The sequence below is a fragment of the Aquarana catesbeiana genome, linkage group LG09 (genome assembly GCF_042186555.1).
Source record: "Aquarana catesbeiana isolate 2022-GZ linkage group LG09, ASM4218655v1, whole genome shotgun sequence".
Classification (NCBI taxonomy): domain Eukaryota; kingdom Metazoa; phylum Chordata; class Amphibia; order Anura; family Ranidae; genus Aquarana; species Aquarana catesbeiana.
In genome coordinates this window covers 70,810,890-70,830,710 of record NC_133332.1, presented here as the reverse complement: position 1 = coordinate 70,830,710, position 19,821 = coordinate 70,810,890, and the positions used below count along the sequence as shown (strand labels likewise).

Here is a 19,821-nt window from a genome sequence, read left to right as displayed (position 1 = left end):
ATTGGAAATGATCCACAAAGTGGTGTGTGAAACATCTTGTCGGAGCTGTTTATCGCCATTCACAGCGAGTGTGGGAGGATGTTTAGGAGCCCTCTGTAATTGTTTCCTCTAATTACTAGACTTATTTTAATCATTAAAGGAATCGGTAACATGATAAAGCACATCACAAGGCAATGATAATAACTGGAGAACTTCTCAGAAATCCTTTACATAATTGGCTTGCTCATTCCCTGCTAGATTGGCTTGCAGTTTTCATTTCAGTTGACCCGAAGCCTTATTATTAGAAGAAGAGGTCAGAGTGTACTGAGAGGTTACCCTGTGCAAATGCTACAGGAAGTTCTTTTAAGTCCGATTTGGACTTTCTTAAGTAAAGTCAAATGGACATTTTTTAGTGTTATGTTTTAGTTAATGTTACTGAATGCTTTCAATAACGTTTAAATGCCTACTCCATCAAAAACTAGTCAATAATGGTTTACATAGTTACATAGTAGGTGGGGTCGAAAAAGTCCATCAAGTCCAACCTATGTGTGTGATTATATGTCAGTATTACATTGTATATCCCTGTATGTTGTGGTCGTTCAGGTGCTTATCTAATAGTTTCTTGAAACTATCGATGCTCCCCGCTGAGACCACCGCCTGTGGAAGGGAATTCCACATCCTTGCCGCTCTTACAGTAAAGAACCCTCTACGTAGTTTAAGGTTAATCCTCTTTTCTTCTAATTTTAATGAGTGGTCACGAGTCTTGTTAAACTCCCTTCTGTTTTATCCCTATTGTGGGGTCACCAGTACGGTATTTGTAAACTGAAATCATATCCCCTCTCAAGCGTCTCCAGAGAGAATAAGATCAGTGCTCGCAACCTTTCCTCATAAATAATATCCTCCAGACCCTTTATTAGCTTTGGACTGTTTACCCCATCCTCCAGGTCGTTTATGAACAAATTAAACAGGATTGGTCCCAGCACAGAACCCTGGGGGACCCCACTACCCACCCCTGACCATTCTGAGTACTCCCCATTTATCACCACCCTCTGAACTCGCCCTTGTAGCCAGTTTTCAATCCATGTACTCACCCTATGGTCCATGCCAATGGACCTTATTTTGTACAGTAAACGTTTATGGGGAACTGTGTCAAATGCTTTTGCAAAATCCAGATACACCACGTCTACGGGCCTTCCTTTATCTAGATGGCAGCTCACCTCCTCATAGAAGGTTAATAGCATGGATTCATGAAGAATCGTTCTTGCCAAACCAATCTGATTAATGCTACTGATACCGTTTTCATTACTAAAATCTTGTATAATAATATCATCCCCTCCAAGAGTTTACATACTATTGATGTTAGGCTAACTGGCCTGTAATTCCCAGGGAATTACCCAGGTTTAATTATCTTTCAACTGATTATAGCTTTTGGAAACACTGGGGATGATATTTTGGAATTTGTGTCTCTGCCCCTCCCACAAGTATGTAATAAATGTGGCACTCTCCCCAGTTATTTATTCTGAATTATATTCTAAATTATAGTATGATGATATTATAGTATAGTGTGATGCCTTCATCTAGCTTTGTGATAGATGTGGTGATCCACGAAAATGGAAATATTTATGGGGATGTTGATCTACTGGAATCCCCAAAAGGTTAAAAAAAGCCAACATGTCATTCAAAATGAGAGAATTTATGTGAAATGAAAGTTTTCAATGATCTATGTATCTAGCTTTTCTGTCTTGTTGTCTCTGAATCTATCTATGTCTCACACTCCTACTTTATCCTATCACGGTTTCTTTTTTTTTTTTTCTCTCTCTCTTTCTTTCTTTTTCTTTCTTTCTCTTCTATCTTTCTCTCTGTTGGTCATCTCTTTCTCTCTCACTCTAATGCCACGTACACACAATCGGAATTTCGGCCCGCAAAAGACCGATGAGAGTTTTTCTTTGGAAAATGCGACCGTGTGTATTCTCCATCAGGCTTTTGCTGGCCGTATTCCAGCCAGCAAAAGATTGGGAGCATGTTCTCAATTTTTTCGGTTGGGAAAAGTTCCTATCCAAAAATGCGATCGTCTGACGCGCAAAATTCCTACGCATGCTTGGAAACAATTCGACGCATGCTCGGAAGCATTGCATCAGGCCAGTCAAGTTCCTCCACCCCAAAGCAAGATCCATAAAGACATGGATGAGCGAGTTTGGGGTGGGGGAACTTGACTGGCCTGCACAGAGTCCTGACCTCAACCCAATAGAACACCTTTGGGATGAATTGGAGCAGAGACTGCGAGCCAGGCCTTCTCATCCACATCAGTGTCTGACGGACTAAGACTGTGATGCCATTAAAGTTCATGTGCGTGTAAAGGCAGGCATCCCAATGCTTTTGATAATATAGTGTATCTATCTATATTAGTCTCGCTCTCTCTGTGTCTGGTTATATCTATCTATCTATCTATCTATCTATCTATCTATCTATCTATCTATCTATCTATCTATCTATCTATCTATCGCTCTGTCTGTTGTGGGGTCAGTCTTTCCCTCCGTGTCTCTGTTAGGCATCTATTTCTTTCCCATTGTTCTCATCCTATTCTTTTCTACACTCTCACTCTATCTATCTCAGTCTCTATGTTTCCTTTCTTTCTCGGCTGTCTATCTGCAGTAGGATCAGGCACACTATGCATGTGAAAATATAAAATGTATGTATGGTAGAACATTCTGAGTGTGAGAGAACACTTTTTTTTTTTTGTGGGAGCATTGAGGCCTCTCGCACTAGCTCACGTTTAGCAGAAAGCGTTTTTACGATATCTGATCCAAAAGTATTTTTGGAAACATGTCAGATTATTTGGAAACTGATTGTTTCCATATTTGGAAGGGTCAGAGAGCAAGATGTTAGAGTGTGTGTGTAATGCACACCGCAGCATGTACACAATGTACTGTGTGTGCGTGAAACGCACCGTGTCACATGTTCCCTGGAAGGCTCCTCCTTTTTACATGTTTTGGCGAAAACACATCTTGTTATTGTTATTAACCCGTTTATGCTTTTTCCAAGTATGATTTTATTATATCCATTTGTATAAACTTACAACCCGTTTGTGGTTTATTTTTATCTGTTTGTCTTTAACGAAGGGTTTTTGTGAGGATTAAGTGTACAGTGCACAGTTATATTCACCAATTATTCTTCATTGTTCTATTTGCTGTAAATGCATATTCCAAAGAAACAGCGAAATACACAGCTGAATAACATACAAGTGTAGTTAAATCCAAGAACAAAATTGTGAAAAAAAACAAAAAAAAACAATTCCGCTTACCTTAGAGATCCTTAGATCCTTGAATGCGATGGATGTTTGTTTTGTCCATGGGAATGTTTGACCATTCTTCCAGAAGCACATTTGAGAGGTCAGACACTGATGTTGGACGAGAAGGCCTGGCTCGCAGTCTTCGCTCTAATTCATCCCAAAGGTGTTCTATTGGGTTGAGGTCAGGACTCTGTGCAGGCCAGTCAGGTTCCTCCACCCCAAACTCACTCATCCATGTCTTTATGGACCTTGCTTTGTGCACTGGTGCGCAGTTATGTTGGAACAGGAAGAGGCCATCCCCAAACTGTTTCCACAAAGTTGGGAGCATGAAATTGTCCAAAATGTCTTGGTATGCTGACGCCTTAAGAGTTCTCTTCACTGGAACCAAGGGGCCAAGCCCAACCCCTGAAAAACAACCCCACACCATAATCCCCCTTCCGCCAGATGATTTGGACCAGTGCACAAAGCAAGGTCCATAAAGACGAGTTTGTGGTGGAGGAACTTGACTGGCCTGCACAGAGTCCCGACCGCAACCCAATAGGACACCTTTTGGATAAACTCAAGCAGACACTGCGAGCCAGGCCTTCTTGTCAAACATCACTGCCTGACCTCACAAATGTGCTTCTGGAAGAATGGTCAAACATTCCCATAGACACACTCCTAAACCTTGTGGACAGCCTTCCCAGAAGAGTTGAAGCTGTTATAGCAGCAAAGGGTGGGCCAACTCAATATTGAACCCTATGGGCTAAGACTGGGATGCCATTAACCTCTTCCTGCCCACCCACCGGCCGTCAAATGATGGCTGGGCGGCGTGGCTCTGGTTCTGGGTGGACGCCATATGACAGCCCTCCAGAACGGCCGCTCTCGCGCCGTGTTGCTAGGACACGACGCAACCCCAATCTGTGTAAAGAGCCGCGGCTCTTTAACCATTTGATCGGCTGTGTCCAATCACAGCCAGTCACATGTAAATGGCGCTTCTCGCCTCACACTGACAGAGTGAGAGGAGAGGAGAGCCGATCAGCGGCATCTCCTCACAGAGGACATCTAGGGATGTAATCAGGGCACCGATCATCAGTGCCCTGATTACAATTAAGTGCCAGTAATGTCACTGCCAGCAATCAGTGCCAACCAGTGCCCACAATTGGCACCAATCTGTGCTCATAAGTGCCAGCAATCAGTGCCCACAAGTGCCAGCAATCAATGGCCATCAGTGATGCCAGTCAGTGCTGGCTATCAGTGCTGCTCATCAATGCCCATCACTGCTGCCCATCAATGTCACCCATCAATGCCCATCAGTGCCGCCTATTTGTGCCCCATATCTGTGCCCACCAGTGCCGCCTATCTGTGCCCATCAGTGCCGCCTATCTGTGCCCAGTGCCCACCAGTGCTCATCAGTGCCACATATCAGTGTCGCCTATCAGTGCCCATAAGTGTGGCATATTCGTGCCTCCTCATCAGTGCCACCTAATCAGTGCCCACAAATGCTGAATCATTAGTGCCCATAAGTGCCACCTCATCAGCAGCCATCAGTGAAGCAGAAAAATTACTTATTTACAAAATTTACTGACAGAAACTAAGAAAAACTTTTTCTTTTTTCCAAATTTTTGGTCTTTTTTTTTTTTTTTTTAAATAAAAAACCCAGGAGTGATTAAATACCACCAAAAGAAAGCTCTACTTGTGTGAATAAAATGGTAAAAATTTCACATGGTTCCAGTGTAGCATGACCGTGCAATTGTCATTCAAAGTGTGACCGTGCTGAAAGCTGAAAAATGGCAGGAAGGGGGTGTAAGTGCCCTGTATTGCAGTGGTTCATGTGCATGTAAAGGCAGGTGTCCTAATACTTTTGACAATACAGTTTAGGTTTTTTACAACGTGTTAAGCTATCAGCTCTAAAAAACCTGCACTAAAATGCAATGATCTGTAATTTCATTTTGGGTTTTGGATTGGTTGCCAGGTCAACAAAGACAGTGTCCCGTAGTCCAGTTTTTGTATTTAGGGTCCATTGTTTAATCGAATCTGGGGCAGTGTTATCTCTATGGACAGCCATGGGTGTGAGTGTTTCACACCAGCTCCACTCTGTAAGGAAATGGCATATAATTGTTTTATATTATATTAATGAATCCTGGGAAGCTGGACTTTCTTGGCACCAGGCTACTGCTTTATGGCTGAAGGTGTGTTAATATCTATGTCAGGAAGGAAGGTCACTTCATAATCCAGAATCCGGGAGTAGCTTGGCTTGTACATGGTTTTTTATGTCTCATTAACTATGGAAGCTAGCCAGCGTGCAATTTGGCTGGGGTACAACATCTGAAACATGCCACTGGTCAGACCACTGCAAGAAAATATAAGAACGGGGTAGAACATTACAAGCTGGCCAAATTTCAATTTGCCCAAAGCTGATTTACCTGTTTATGGTAAATGAGGGAGATCTAAAGCTGATTCCAGGCAAACAGCTAAACAAAATAGATGGGAGCTAATTTACTTGCCAACTGATATGTATTTCGATCTAGCCAGTCCTGATATTTACATAGCCACACAACACAGCCCAGTCTGGCAGGGCAGGAGACCTGATTGTTGTTTGCTACAGTTAAGTAATTCTTATGTTGCGTACACACGACCGGACTTTCCGGCAGAAAAGGTCCGACGGAATCATTCCGTCGGACATTCCGATTGTGTGTGGGCTTCATCTGACTTTTTCTTTCAAAAATTCTGACGGACCTAGAAATAGAACATGTTTTAAATCTTTCCGACGGAATCAGTTCCTATCAGGAAAACCGCTCGTCTGTATGCTATTCCAACGGACCAAAAACGACACAAGGGCAGCTATTGGCTACTGGCTATTGAACTTCCTTTTTCTAGTTCCGTCGTACATCATCACGTTCTAAACGATCTGATTTTGGTGTGATCGTGTGTAGGCAAGTCCGTTTCAGCGGAACTCTGTCGGAACTCCGCCGAAAAAAACGTCAGAGCTCATTCCAATGGAAAGAACGGTCGTGTGTATGCGGCATTACAGGTCTTATCCTTCCGCCAGACTTTGAGGCCGGGTTCACACCTATGCGAATTAGATGTGGGTTTCCCCGCATCTAATTCGCATAGCAGGAAAATGTGACTGGCTCCCTATGGAGCCGGTTCACATATATCCGCTGCAGAGCGCACTGCACAGAAACGCTGTGCGTCTCTGGCTCTGTTTCAGGGACGAATTCAGGCAAAGATTCTGCCATGATTCATCCCTGAAACGGAGAACAGGGACGGACAGATTTGCTTTGCGATCCGCGGCCGGTTTAGGTGAACCAAGCCTAAGTGGGCGGCAGAAGGATAAGCAGCAGACTGATGAGCTCATCTCTCTGTCCCTCTGCTGCCTCTTATCAGCATGTTTCTTGTTAACAAGTGCGAACACTGCAGCACAACTGATTGTCCCCTTTGTGCTGCTTCTTCTCTTCCCAGTCTAAGCTCTGCTTTAAAGGGGATTGCAAGAGGCTGATGCCAAGCCAAATTTAGGCGCTTACACTGCTTGTAATTTAAGAAAAGAAAGAAAAATAACGATTCATTTTCTAATGATGAATACATATCTGAAATAAAGTGGAATTCTACCTCAACAAGAACAAAAAAATAGGCCCAGGAGCTTTTAGCCATAATGTGCTACTATGCACAGCATAGTAGCACATTATGGCAGACTTACCTGGTTTGGACACTGCCATCTTCTCCTGGGACTTCCTTCCAGGTTTTTACCACTTGGATGGCTATGCTGCGATGACAATCTCTCCTGTGCATGTACACGGGAGTCACATTGTAAATGTATGCTTATCTACACATATGCGGCTCACTGTACACAAACGCTAACAGAAGGGTTTATGAGAGAAAAGACTGCTTTAATTTGTTGGGTTTAAATCTGCCTGGAGTTCAGCTTTAAATCAACTAATGATTTCAAATTGTCTCTTAAAGCAGAGCTCCACCCAAAAGAGAAGCTCCGCTTGTCTGCCTCCTCCCCTCCTCCGCTGCTACATTTGCCACCTTTGGGGGGGGAGCGGGTACATGGTTGTAACAGGTACCCACTCCCACTTCCGCCTCAGTTCGCCACAGCGAACTGAGCTGGAATTTAGCCCCCCATCCTGTCTTCTATGACACTTCACAGGTCCCAGAAGACTGCGGCCCATTCACAAAGAACAGCGCACTTCACACATGCACAGTAGGAAACTGGCTTTGAAGCCGCAAAGCTTCTCTGCCGGTTTCCCTTAGTCAAGATGACGGAGCCAGCACCCGATAGTCAATTCAAGGATTGGACAGGTAAGAGCCCTGGACAGGTAAGAGCCCTAATATTAAAAGTCAGCAGCTAGAGTATTTGTAGCTGCTGACTTTGAATTTTTGGGGGAGAGCCTGGAGCTCCTCTTTAAGGTCTCTGGTTGTCAGATCTCTGACCTTGAGTACCATGATCTTCTTTCCTGATGTGCCCATTACAAAGAGGTCATATTTTCCCTGTTAGATTCTCAATGCAATTTTACTGTGGGTTCATTTATCTAGAGAGAGGTGGTGGAAACAGCTGGGAACACCCTTTACGTAAGTAAAGCTGGACATGCACAATTACATTTTTTTCATTCAGCCTGTAGGCCGAATGAAAAAAAATCTAGCCGGTCCCTCCATCTATGCTATACAATGCAGATGGATGAATCTGCATTGTATGGCTATGGTTCTTTGGCAGCTGGTGCCAGACGCTTTTGGAATACCGGAATAGTAGCTGCATCTGATTGGCAATTTGCCCTCTAGTTCCTTCATGGTGTTGGGAGAAGGGTGGTTACAGGGCCATCCACAGATCAAATTTCAGTTGGTTCATCAGGAACTGGATGAAATTTGCATAGTGTATGGCGAACTAAAGGTTCCAAGGTGTTCAGGGGCAGAGCATCAGCAGCAGTGAGATGCAATAAGAATAAAAAAAAATAAAAATGTGAAAATAGTATTTTTAAAAGAAAAAAAAAATCTTCACAATTGTTTATGAAATAGAATGTTTTAGCAAACTAAAGCCTAGTACACACGAGCCGAATGTACGGCCAATGGCTGAGGGCGCTGACTGGAGTGTTGTGGTGGGGGCCGTCCCCTATGTAAGAACACAACAGCTTAGCGGGGGAGATCGCTGTACTAATGTGAGATCATTAGTACAGTGGCTCCGACTGGAGCGGTCAGTTTTTTCATTCAATCCAAACAACTGATAGTGTGTACTAGGCTTCAGGCTAGCTATACATGGCTAAACAACATGCATGGAGGAATCCCCAACTGCAGTGGCGTCTAGTGGTATATTTTGGGAGGGGGAGCGCCCGGCGGGCGGTCGGGTCTCCCACACTTAGGGTTGCCACCTCATCCCTTTAAACCCGAACACATATGAATTACACAAGTTCTGAGGCTAATTTAATTCAGATAAGACACCAAGTTAGTTTAATTACCACCTTAATCAACCACACAACCTGTGTAATTCATATGTGTTTGGGTTTAAAGGGATGAGGTGGCAACCCTACCCACACCTACCCCATCTAGGTTTGCGGGCTTCCTCCAGACAGCAGGTTCACCCTGCGTCTCCTCCTTGCGCGGCTTCCCCAGCGTCTCCTCCCTCCTCGGCGGCCAATGGGATAGTTTCTCCTCTCGGCCAATCGGGTCTCAGGACCCGCTTCCTGAGGATTGGCCGGGAGGAGAACCAGGATGACAACAGCGAATATTATTTCGGTATTGTCACACAACTGGGTACTGCGCCCCAAGCCCACCCTTTTTTGAAGCCAATTAGAGCCTCCAGCTTCCATTACGTGCTTCTAAAGAAAAACCCCATTGGCATGCGTCCGGCGTCCTGCATGTAGATTAGAGGCAGGGCACATGAATTAGGGGGTGGTGCCCCTGCACCCCATATGGACGGCCGCCGCTGCTCCCACTACCAGCTATTGTTCGCAGCTGTCTGAATACCCAAACAGTGAGTGTATCTAAAAGGATGTCAATGTTCAGCTGGCAATTTTCCACCTGGATCAATCAATTTTTAAATTGACTTTGGTGAGCTGGGTGGTGAAAAATAGGCTTTGTACCTTCTTTAGGCTCGGTTCACACTGCATCCTGATGCAGCTCACAGCAGGGGTGCTGTGCGTCCTGGTTCACAGTTTCAGGTCCGATTTCAGACCAAAATTTGGGCTTAATTTGGACCTGAAACGGATCAAAAGATGCACAGGGCTCCTGTGCAAATTTGCAGCTGAACCACATCGGAGATAAGTGAACTGACCCCATAGAGAGCTGGTCACAATCTCCTGCTACTGCGAATTGGATGCTGGAATCCCGCATCCAATTTGCAATAGTGTGAACCCGGCCTAAAAGCCCTGTCACTGCTAGAATATTATACAGCTTTCCCTTCCACAATACTATTTTTGTTCAAAATTAATTATCAAGGTTTTTCTCTGTAAAGGAATACTAATTGAAGAAATGTGCCCAGTAATGTAAATATTCTTAAGTTCTGTCAAACCCTCCACAAATATTAATTTTTAATGTCATTAATTAAATTTTATGTGAACCAACATTACTGTTTACAAGCGCCTTCAATTCTAAATGTCACAAAACAGCAGTTTGTTCTTTAATAAATGAACAGGCAAGTTGTTTTTTTTTGTAGCAGAATAACAGTCACAGCTGCCGTCACTTTTATCTTCCCAAAAAACATATCTTGTCTAGTCTGTCTGCGTCTTCCAAGGACATGCATTTGTTGAAGGACAGGCAGAGAATGTGCATAGCAAGCAGAAGAAAACTTTCTACTTTTGGTTCAGGTGGGCAATCGCAGCTAATGAACCTATAAAACTCCAGCACAAACTCTGCATTGAAAATAGCTGTGAATAAGGCTCGGTTCACACTCCTGCAATGCGATTTTGACACGATTTGCAGTTTGATTATGTAGTGCGACTTTGGGTGCATTTTGGATATGGTTTGCATATTCTATGGAGCCAAATTGCACTATAAATCACACCAAAGCACAGGACCCTTTCCCAAACCACATCACAGTTGTGCTGCATTGATGTGAACAAGCACTATTGGAAGAAATGGTATACCCATTGGGTTGCACTGAATCGCATGACAAGTCGCATCTGAAATCGCATCATTGTGAACCAGGCCTTATGGGAAAGAAACATTGAAAACAGCCATGATGGTTCATCATCATAGTTGTGGCTGTTTTCTCACATGCATAACTTTGGTAGTTCAAAAACTGATATTTTTCCAAAAGAAGAGTAAGCAGAAGAGGACCGGGCTAGAGGGCATTTCCCTCCCAAATCAAAGCTAAGATATGCTGGAGTGATGACCATGAGCAGAGATACTTCCATATTCAGGTATCAATCAGAACAACACCTGCAGTTAATGACACACGCTGAGCAATATAAGTACCTTCACCCAGTCAGACCTGGGATCACAGGATTTGCCAGAGGGAAGTCTTCCAACAGTGATTTCCTTTGCAGCTCTGAGATGTCATGTGACTTATTGCCATGGGCCTCAAATGAAGATGGTAAAAGATATAAAAAGGTGTGTCACAATAAACCATGTCCTTTCACCAGGCCCATCAACCAATCAGACATCATGGCACAAAATGCATGGCCCACTTTCTTTAGCCCACCTAAATCTGTGCCTACCATGAAAGGTCCAGTTGGTTAGGTTTACCTCCCAGGCCAAAGGTTCCTAGACCTCCTCTGTTTTTGAGTTAGGACTGGGAACCTTTGTATTGGATCTGCCCACCAGCTGCTGTGAGTCCCAGCTCCTACAGTCTCCTGTGATTTGTGACAAGTATATCCCAGGAGGATGCAGGAGCATGGACACGTCAGTCTAGCCTAAGCAAGAATGGTGGGGTTGGTCTGTTATTTGTATTATTTCTGACTTTACTCTTAGCGGAAATTTTTCCACCCAAAAATTGAACTTCGGCTTTAAGGGAAGGTGACCCCCTGACATGCCACATACGGCATTTCATTTTTTTGGGAGGGAGGGGGCGGAAACCCTCTTTTTATAGGCATCCAGCTCCCACTTCCTCCCGGGGCACTGCGGCGCCGGAAGTAAGTTCACCTCTCCCACCTCCCTGTCGGAAATCATCTGGGTCACGTCACTGGTTACAGATGATTGCCCAGCCAGCCACAGCATGCGCAGTGAGTGCCTGGCTGTGAAGCCACAGCTGGGCGCCCACAGTGACAATGCCTGCACCACAGAGAGGAGGGGAAGACAAGCAGGGCTGCGTTCCCCCGCATCGCTGGACCCTGGGCCAGGTAAGTGTCCAATTATTAAAAGTCAGCAGCTGCAGTATTTGTAGCTGCTGACTTGAATTGTTTTTTTTTTTAGTCGGAACTCCGCTTTAATGTTGGTAATGCGCAGGGCTGTATTTAACATAATGACACTCACAGGTTTAGGTCAACAATGTAGGACAGCACAAAGCCTTAAATATTACAAAATGCAACCTTTCCCATTTTTGTTTCCTTTTCTCTGTCTACATTTGGACATTTGTGGCTAAATTCACCAAGATATTTTCAGAGAGAAGGGGGTGCAGGGGATATTGAGGCTGTCAGATAATTTTGTTATAGTTCAGAAATAATGAAACCAGCTCTCCCTTCTCTCGTTGGGTACTTTGTACAGTTGAGAATAGTATTAAAGATGAACTCCAGGCAGATGTATAGATTACACAGATTAATGCTGCTCAGTATTACAACCTGAATTTATTTTTTTCAAATATAAGCAGTGTTAGTACCTTTATCTGACCTGAGAATACAAAATAAGGTAGTACTGAGTATTACCAGGGAGGCGGACTTTTTAGGCTAAAAAACAGTGGAGAAGATATAGCAGTATAAAAAATATAAATTTATTGAAAAAATACAAATATCTAAAAAACAATGACAATTGTAACATATAGCATCTATGATTATTGTGCAGTGAGCCCTTGTATGTCTACGCGTTTCGCCGTTAGGCTTCCTCAGGACACGCCCAAGGTTCACAGATGAGACAGAGAAGGGAATATGTCTCTCTATCTTAAATTGGAATGCAAAATCATGCAAGTCACGGTAGAATGAGAAAGTTCAATCAGCAGTAAGAAAGTATATTAGATATAGCTAAATATCGCAGCAGGGGCATGTAAACAATATTCCTAATTATGGGAGCAGCCATTAGAGGCAGGAGGGCCAACATCGGATGCACCACTTAGATCCTGGATTTAGTATCAGCAATGCTGAAGGCTCAATACAATCCCATTGCTGCATTTTCAGGATACAAATAATCCAGCGTGCCCCTGGGAGACAGCAATACACTGCCTACTTGATCTGACCTGGTATCACCCTCTTGGAATCCCCTGTACAGCAGATCTCAAACTAGATAAGGGAGAAACAGTACTCAGCCACAGTACTCATATGCTAACAAAGAACTTGATAAGAGAAGAAGGGAGAAGAGATGAGCTCATCAGTTTGCTACTGCTTGTTCTTTCATTGTCCAGTCACAGGCTGGGGAGAGACAAAACCTGTAAGGCCGGCTATACACAGTTCGAATCTCATTCCGTTGCTGCTGAACCATTAGTGGGCAGGCTGAATGTGATTGATCGATCAACTTGGGTACAACCAGCCTGCCGGATTGGCTTGCGATTATCACAAGCGACTGCTATAGCCACTAGTGATAATCACTGTCTTCTCCCGGATGGGGTTGGGAGAAGACAATTGCTCAGCAGGAGGGATGTCCGCTGTCTGTGTTGATGGGGGGATCATGCAAATTTTTTTCCTGCAACCCGTGATTGCAGGAAAGAATTTTGCACCATCTATGGCCTGCCTGTTACTTAAAGAGGGACTTCAAACCCCCTTCCTGATTTTTTTTTCTTCTTCCACTTACCCATAATGCTTTGTTCTCATGAGAAAACTTACTGCCCTGGCCAGCGAATCCTGCTGTGACCTGCTCATCTGCTGCCACAACCTGGTTCCCTCACCGCCATTTTCTTCTCTAAGGTCATCGGGGCTGGCTATCTTTTCCAGGGGTTCTGCAGCTGACCCCCAGTGACACATGGCTGGGTCCAACCACCAGCCAATGTAAGTCCCAGCTCCTGCAACCTCCTGTGATTTTTGTATGAGAATATCCCAGGAGGCTGTGGGAACTGGGACATGTCACTGTCACCTAAGCAAGAATGGCCATGGAAGAGGACACAATTTTTTTTTTTTTTAATTAATCAAACAAAAGAAAAAAGTCATTTTATATTGTGGGAGGGAGCTAAATTAGATCTGGGAAAGTGAAAGTCTGCTATAACTGCAGCCTAAAAAAAAACACAGATATCCTGCAATGCCTGGGCTGTGCTGCGTAAAGCAAAAAACTGGACAAACACACATTCAGATTATTGGTAATGCAACCCCCATATATGTGCTTCAATGGAAGGGCCATTAAGAAAGGCGTGCCTAGGGCAGCATGATGTTTTAAAATGGTCCTTGTCCTGGAACTCAAATTTTTTTTTTTTTTTTTATTTTATTCTGCGGTATGATTCCTCGGCACCACTAGTGTTACACAACAACCCTCCCCCCCCCCCCCCATTGATTTTTTTTATTGTTACCTCATATTAAAAGGTTTCAAACACTAATCATTTCTTGTCCTCGCCTATCTAATATTTTCATATTTTTCCAGCCTCTGAGCTACTAGGGTCTTGCTCCACATCAACGTTTACATCTTCTCACAATGGGATGAAGATAGCTGGCCATCTCTGGTGAGTTCTTAATGCCTGGTTTCTGTAAAGCTCCTTCACCTACCACAAGCCCTTGGATTTCAGCACAAACGTTTAACTCCCTTTTTTCCCACTTAATCAACGATTGCATGAACTACACATTCACCAAAAACTTTGGTTTTCATGTGCAAAGTTTTTTTAAAGAGAGTTGGCCTATTTATTCATAGCAACCAATCGGATTTCAGCTACCAATTTAGGGCTCAGGTCAGAAAATGAATAGTGCATTTACATTATGCTCGCCCTCGCCCTAAATTCCCAAAGTCCTAACGAACATATGGTAAACCCAACTGACCCCAAAGCAGTTAGAATGGTACTTACCAGTGCCTGGCTATAAGACCCTGGCGTTGTTTGACATGGCTTTGTAGATAAACAAAGCTGTGCCAGACCTGATGGCTGTGCCTTGGGAGCAGGATGATTACTCTCAGGGGCCTGTTATATAGTATATACACTATTTTCTCTGGTATTGCTGCTGCTGTGATACTGATCACTAGAGTGCCATCTGCTCCTGGAGATTGCTGATATTAGTCCTGTATAGGGCCCCTTCACATGTGCACATTCCATTGCATTACCACACTCATTAACATGGAGTATTTTATGTGCTAATCTACGTTACTTTAAGGCGTCCATTCATTATTAATGGGCTACCAATGCACAGCAACAGACAAAAAACTGGACCTGTAGCTTTTTTTTAACTCATGCACCACAATATACATACCATCCAATGGCATCTACTTAACTTGGGCATTGGGGTGCCATTCTAAGTAAATGGCACCTCACAAAGTGCTGGGCATTACAATGTGTTGTACATATTAAAACACCTTACTGCAAGGCATAATAAACTTAGTTTTTTTCATAACTTTATTATAATAATTAATAACGTGAATTAAATAATAATTTTAATTAAATTAATTAAATACCTTTAATTAAATAATAAATAATAACCTAATTGAGTAGTCATCTGATTGGTTGTTAGTTTCACTTTTTATTTATAAAGTTCTTTGATTTTCACACCTGCCACAACTTTGCTTATTGGCTAAAATTATGGCTGCAATTCTACAACTGTTTTCCTCTACTCCTTACTACACTAAAGGACGTAATAAACCTAACCTATTATGTTATCTGTTTCTGTTCAGTCACCCCCTAAGGTCCTTGCTTACATTTCCATTAGGTGAAGTTTAAATATACCCCCTAGGGCTTATTCACACTATACAGTAGCACCAAATGTTAAGGGTAGCAAGCATTGTTCTCACAGCTCACCAGGGCACTGGAATGGCCTTCTCTTGGATGTTCTCTGTTTTACCCAATCACCTCTATGTTCAGGTCACAGCATCTAAACAGGCAGGATTAGTCAAGTGTATATTGTCTGAAAGTGCACTTACCCTTCATGGTACATCTGCCTAACACAGGCAGATGTAGGAGATGTCTTTTGACACTCAGATTTGTTAGCTGACATTTAGATGGAGTGAGAAGTACTTCTGTAGAGCTGCTCTTCACCTTGCCGAAATTTGGATTACAGCAGTAACAAAGCTCATCTGGAAAAACAGAAAAGTATTTTGTGCTGTTTAAAGGTGGAGGTATACTCAAACTTCAGGTACATTTTCTTTAAATTGTAAATAGTATGTGGATAGCTAAAAAACACTTTTTTAGAGTTTTTACTGATTTGCTGATGTCTTTTTTGTAGCTAATGGTGGACATAGAACATGAAGTTAGGGGAAATTTCTCCAAAGGAACATGGGTACTAACTAAAACATCTTTGTTGTTAGATCTACCAACATTATTTTTGGTAGATCTAAAGAAGATTCTGTAAAGAGATTTTAAGGCATATGGCCCTGGTGCTCAACTTGTGGCCCTATGGCTTTTATTGAGACCCATGGGTCCCATCAGAGAGTAGTTAATGTTCTTCCTGCATAGGTGCTTCCTTCGGAAACAGTGAGGGGAAAAAAAATCAATAAACAGCTTTCTGCAGATGAGGTTCAGGTTTGCTGCCACTCCGGGATTTGTGAAGCTCAAAAGTTGAACTTTTGGCCAAAAAGTACACAGGTTTTGCACCAGAAAGCAATAACTTGAAGAAATGGATAAGCCAACCTTCTTTCTTTAAAAGGGTGGGGTTCACAGCAGCCATATTGTTCCGTGTGTACTGACAATTTTGTAAAAGGAGAGACACTGTTTCTTTAAATTTTTTTAAACTATAAACTATTTTAGTATTGGTGCATGCCCCCTTGGCAGTGCCTGGCTTAATATGCCTTTTGTGTAATAATAGCTTTTTTTAACCCTACAAATGGGCAGAATTGAATAACTCCACCGCCCCCCCCCCCAATGTCTGTGATGGCCATTCTTTTTTTCTCTTTTTGTGTATTTTTTTTTTATATTTCATAATCTTGCTCAGAGAAATCTCTGTTGTGGTGCCAGTACATTTAAAAGGACTGTAGTGGCATTGAGCTCTGCAAGTCTCTTGTAATGTGTCCCCAGTCACTGACAGCCTCCTGCAGCATGCCCCAGTCTATAGCTACCCTTGTAGCATGTAGACATGTGCAATTCGTTTTGGTCTCAATACAAATTCGGAAGAATGTGGGATTATTCGGAGATTCGGATCTGAATGAAATAATAACGAATAGTAACGAATTTAGTTGAAAACCGTTAAATTTCGTTTATTCGTTTTCTAACGCATTCCAAGGGGGCGATACCTTCTGGGGACATAGCCAGGTGGCCCCGCCCCTTACTTATATAAGAACTGTCAAAGCACAGAGCGGGCAGATGGCTGGTAGCCTCCCAGAAGGCGGGGCGTTTTAATTTCTTTCTATTTTCTGGTCCAGCAGCCGTCGTGATTGACGATGGATATACTTGACACAAACAGTTTCTTATGGTTTTTGCTTTTTGGCCCTTTTTTGGTGAATGTGTACCCTATACCCATTCACATAGGGGGCAATCTGTTAAAGGGGGCTTCCAGATTACAATAAGCCTCCCACCCGCAGACCCCAACAACTACAGCCCAGGGTTGTTTGGAAGAGGCCCTTGTCCCCATCAACACGGGAACAAGGTGCTTTGGGATGGGGGGCGCAGAGCCCCCCCGGCCCCAAAGCATCCACCCCCCCATGTTGAGGGCATGTGGCCTGGTATAGTTTAGGAGTAGGGGGGGCACGTGCTTGTCCCCTCCCCTTTCCTGATCTGCTGGGCTGCATGCCCAGATAAGGGTCTGGTATTTTGAGGGGGACCCAATGCCGGTTTTAAAAAAAAATTTATGTGGGGTTCCCCTTAAAATCCATACCAGACCCAAAGGGCCTGGTATGGACTGGGGGGGCCCTATGCCGTATTTTTTAACATTTTTCTATTGCAGGGAAATGCCGATATTCTTGCCGATGACTCGTGGTAGTTAAGGACGTGGGAGGGCGGCTTTCCAGACTGCTGCTTAACAATCACCTGTTTTTTCGGATCATTCAATTGTTTTTCGACCGATCCAATTTCTAATGGTTCTGAAAAGTTGGAATTCATTAGAACACATGAATTAAACAAATTTTAACAAAAAACAAACAAAATTTTACGAAAACAAAACTAAACTACTTCCGAAACCCAAACTAAACGAAATCCATAACAAAACAAAATTAGTAACATAACAAATCTATCCGAAACGAAACAAAACAAATTTTTCCGTTCTGCACATGTCTAGTAGCATGCCCGTGGTCCAGTCTGACTGTTTTCTGTATAACATACTCTGAACATTATATGCCCTCTGTATAAATCTGACTACCACTAGTGTATGGCTGGTGTACAGAGCTAGAGACACAGGTTTATTCTTACTTCTCCCATTCACACTTCTCTGGTGTGCTGCATCGTGGAAAACATGGTGTGCTGCATCGTGGAAAACATTCTTTACCGCAACACACAGTGCACCTTATCTGTGTGTTAGCTCATAATTTGCCATTTATTTTTAATGGAACCCTAATGTCAAAAAATATGGTACATGTCTAATTCTTGTCTGTTTTAGTGTGTTGGTAGCCTATTAATGTGAGTAGGCTGCATCAAGGCAAAGCACATTAATATGCGTTAACATAATGCGGAACAGATATTATAGGCAGAAGATCCGCGCTACAGGATATGCTTGCAACTGCAGCCCCCCTATGTAGGCAGAGGGTACCCACTTGTACCCTCAGAGAGTAGATCTAAACAATATATATATATAGGGAGTGGCGCTGTGCATGAGGGAATAATTGGCATAAATAATTGTCTAACGGTTATAGTTTTAGTGTCTATAAATCATATTGAGGAAAAAACATAAAAATGTGGAGAAATTAAATATGTATCCCACATGGGGATCGGTGAATGTTAATGGGATAGGTATAATTTACAAATAGATGTACAGTTTAACCTTCATCCCGTACCCAATAACCGCTGATTAAGGTGTTATATAATGTGCATAACTAGGTGCCAAAATGTCAAGTGCGGTCCAATTAAGTGTTCCAGCCTCTGCTGGAAATAGAATACAAGTGATTTAAATATAAGAAGGGGTAACCACACCCTCTAAAGTGCAGTGCTATGAAATTTCAATTAATATACAACCAATTATATAAGAATTAATAAATATATATATATATGTGCAAATTATGGTTCAAAATGATGTGGAATGTAAAATATAAGAATGGGTAGTGGATAATAAATTCATTAACTAATAATAACACAATTCATTAGCGGCATGAGATCATTTGTGAGAACGCAACATCAGAGTAAAAGTCCAGTAAATCGTTTAAAAAGTTCATCTAAAATCTTCCTTAATGCGGAACAGAACGGACAGGTCTAAAGTGGTTGTAAAGGCATACTTTAAAAACCTTCTGTGTGCAGCAGCCTCCTCAGCTCCACCCCTCCAATACTTACCTGAGCCCCCTCTCGATCCAGCGATGTTCACGAGTGCCTTGGCTCTCCGGGGGCTCGCACTCCTGGTTGGCTTTTGGCAGCTGCTGTCAATCACAGCTAGTGAGCCAACCAGGTGATGGAGGGGTTTGGCCAAGCCGCGGCTCCGTGTGTGAATAGACACACAGAGCCGGGCTCGGAAGCACGCCTGCAAGGTATTTTAGAAAAAAAAAACAAGACTTTAATAATTCTTTAACTTACAACCTAGAATTTTTCGGTTACTAGTCTTCTTTGTAGTTAGCTTGTTACCGCCATTGGTGCCAATTACAATGACCACACACATATAGCGATATGGTCATATAATTGATATATGATCATATAATTGATCATTCAGTGTGATTAAAAACTCCATGAGAACAACTTAGTAGACACTTCATAGATTTTGACTCTGCCAAGGCGATCGGTGTGGCAGAATTTTGTTGATTGCTTCAAGCTGATCAAATATCTGCACGTTTGGGGATTACACCATTTTTAATAAATTGTTTACAATTGTAACTGAAAGATCGTATTTTCTATCTATATTTTCAGTTGCTCACAAAATGAAGAACAACACCTTGTACGTTGCATAAATCAATATATTATTTGATAGTAGGAAACCGTGTCTGTGATTGCTTTTATCTAAATTGATCACAAATTGCTAGGTGTGTGGCCACCTTTAGATATGTTCATTGTAAAAAATAGATTATTTGAGAGCTAAAAAAAGAAAAAAATTTGAAAAAAGTCACCCATGATAAATGGTCAGATACTTTATTTTATTCTGCAGAAAAAAAATGAAATATAATTGGTCATCATGGGCAACTTTATTTTTTCAGGTTTTATTTTTCACTCTGTTTTCCATTAAACAGTAGGAAACGTTATAATAGAGCAGCTAAAGATTTCATAATATAAAACGTTGTTCACCACAAAATTCCAATGGAATGTTGCAAAG

At 42.6% G+C, this 19,821-nt stretch overlaps 1 protein-coding gene across 2 annotated transcripts in view; it reads left to right on the top strand.

Moving 5' to 3' along the window:
- The window catches only part of PLEKHG2 (pleckstrin homology and RhoGEF domain containing G2), a 148,059-nt gene that overhangs the window by 24,313 nt on the left and 103,925 nt on the right, over positions 1-19,821 (top strand). Inside the window, exon 2 of one of the 2 annotated variants that reach the window (XM_073598776.1) lies at positions 13,895-13,973. The exons of the other annotated variant lie outside the window; for it this stretch is intronic. The gene's annotated coding sequence lies outside the window, so the exon portion shown is untranslated. The remainder of the gene's footprint in view (positions 1-13,894; positions 13,974-19,821) is intronic. 2 annotated transcript variants of the gene reach the window in all.